This window comes from Macrobrachium rosenbergii, chromosome 2, assembly GCF_040412425.1.
Source record: "Macrobrachium rosenbergii isolate ZJJX-2024 chromosome 2, ASM4041242v1, whole genome shotgun sequence".
In the NCBI taxonomy this organism is placed as follows: Eukaryota; Metazoa; Arthropoda; class Malacostraca; order Decapoda; family Palaemonidae; genus Macrobrachium; species Macrobrachium rosenbergii.
The window spans coordinates 24,638,150-24,640,649 of record NC_089742.1 but is presented as its reverse complement, the minus strand read 5'-3'; the positions used below and the strand labels follow the sequence as shown (position 1 = coordinate 24,640,649).

At 33.6% G+C, this 2,500-nt stretch overlaps 1 protein-coding gene across 4 annotated transcripts in view; it reads right to left on the bottom strand.

Annotated features, from left to right (window-relative positions):
• Positions 1–452: 452 nt before the first annotated feature.
• Positions 453–2,500, bottom strand: part of LOC136844080 (neural cell adhesion molecule 2-like) — a 381,333-nt gene continuing 379,285 nt past the window's right edge. For all 4 annotated transcript variants that reach the window (XM_067113094.1, XM_067113105.1, XM_067113099.1 and 1 more), the window contains one exon: positions 453–2,500. This exon is cut by the window's right edge and continues 1,874 nt beyond it. The gene's annotated coding sequence lies outside the window, so the exon portion shown is untranslated.

Sequence of the window (2,500 nt, the reverse complement as noted above, 5' to 3'; positions counted from 1 at the left end):
TTGGGTCTTCCGCTGAAAACCCTTATGGACAGAGTCAGTGGAACGACTTTCGAAACATTCACGCGCCAAAAGAGTGAATGAAGCCACACTAGTGCAGAGCGAAATAGAAATGTGAATGAAAACAGGTGCCGTCGATAGGACGAATCATTTTTAATTCCGTTATGCCCAAAAGGGAGGCGAAATTGTCCGCTTTCCACTTTTTCAAGTCTGTAAGTGACCCTGCAAAGACGTAATCAAGTTCATATTTAGTTACAGAAAATAATTTACGTGGAACATTGTTTAGGGAACATTCAAAGCAGTTGCCAATTACTTTGAGAGATGCAAAATCATAACCGACTGAATCATTCTTTATTTTCTTCAATGAAAGACAATGTCTGTCAGCTGCTTTATACTCCGTATTATTTTATATAAAAAAGTAGGTAAAATGAGACGAGACCATTTTTTTTTTATTCTTTATTACAAAAAAAGGCTTCTGCCAACGCCATCAAATTTGTACTGTACAAAAAGAAGAGTCGGTCTTATAAAAAGAAGACCGAGCACTTACACCCATGCAAATGTCAAACGTGAAACAAGTCACTTAGTTTTGGATCACATTTAATCTTTAGTTCAACATCACGATCAACAAATGTTTTTTTTTATCTTTACATACAAGTTAATATAAAACATTCACACACCTATCTTTATTACAGGGAGTAAACATAGGATTTATTACCCCCTTCTAGTCAGTAAGGGTACACCAGTGTCTTTTTTTTTTTATTTTTGTTTGGTATTTGTCTTTATCTTACCCCGTTTCAGGTATATTTCCCTTTCTTCAGTTTAAAAAAATCTTATATCTTTAAATTTTACCTTGGACGCAGATGCAGGTCAAACAAGAGTGCAGAATCTTAGCACATCTTGCTTTAAGATGATTGCACTCATAAAAATGTCATATATGAATACACAGTGATAAACACAAGCACAATACAAAAACAAATATGGATGAAGACATAAAAAGCATTAATCCTCAAGAACTTTTGTTATAACCAGAACACTGAGGAGGAAAAGGCGTGGCACCTTTTCGCTTGGAGATGATAATTGTAAAATATGTACCTCCTGAAGCCTGAGTTAAAGCTATTTTACTAACTCGGGGAGTTATCGCACGCGGTCCTAAAACAAAAGTGAGTATCTTTTCGCGTCGTTATTCCTTCTCATTTGAGCAAAGTTATGGGGAGCTTTGAAAAGATGTCCCTTTTCTTCTTTACCTTCGACTTTTTCTAGTAGTCGTTGAGGCGCTTTTCTCATAATAGTAAGTAGTTATTGGTGGTAAATGGAATGTTATAGAACACAATATATGAGCAATAAGTAAACAAAACAAAAAAAGAGGAGGTTAAGTAGTTATTCAGCGAAAATGAAAAAGAAAGCAATAAGTATTCCGGATTACCATACAAAGGAGCTAAACGACACCCTAAAAATGACTAGATTGGATTTGAGTTTTCATTTAACATGAGATAATAACAAAATAGTGAAAGGCTTAGGGTAAAAAAAAATTCCTTCATCCTACTAAATTATGTAAAAGTATAGCGAAGTATGTATGCATGTTTGCGTACGGCATGCATATACAAACATATGCAGAGGAACATACACCACGTATACGAACCTCATTCATAATATAGAGATGGAGCAATGATTTAGAAATGAGTACAGCACGAATATTTTAATAGCATATGACCAACAGAAATGAAATAGTGAACGCAGAATCGTCCAGCGGCTACATCATGAATAAACAGACGTAGCTAATTAATTTCCATTTACTTCCCTCTCAGTTTTATTTATGTTCATTGTAAATCCACAATCTCCCCAGAAAACTAATTCTAATGAAATTCAGTAATTCATATAGATTGTTTTTGACTTTTAAATTTTATTTACTGGTTCTGATCATGAACATTAATGCATAATGAAAACGTTAAACCAATTTAAGATAATATGCTAAATACTTGATGACTAATTATTTTGGAGACGGCGAATATTTTCTCAGTACCAAAAACTCGTTGTTCATTATGTGTATTGTTTTGTTTACATGGGATGCTGTTAAATTGTTCCTAATTTCCTTTTTAAATTAATTTCTCAATAGTGGTCATTTGTAAGTTTATAAATAAAAAAAACTGGAAAACTGATTTTATAAACTAAAACAATATTGGACGTTCAAAATAGTCCACTCTCGCTTAGAGAATAACCTATTAATGTTTACAAGATATGTTTTAACACAACAATCGGATTGAATCAGCATGCATTTGTTTGCAGCTGAAATTACCTTCTGAAATTCATAGAGTGGCGCTTGTAAATGCATGTACTTGTGTGTGCGCGTTTGTGTGTATGTTTATGTAAGCGAGCTTTGAAAGAAGTCAGTCCCAAAGAGAGTACTAAGAGAGAAAAAATAAATTCTCATGTCGCCTATATTCTTAAGTTAAAGGTTATTAATTTCGTCTTGTCCCCTTTTGGCTTGAGAAGATTTTTTGTCTAA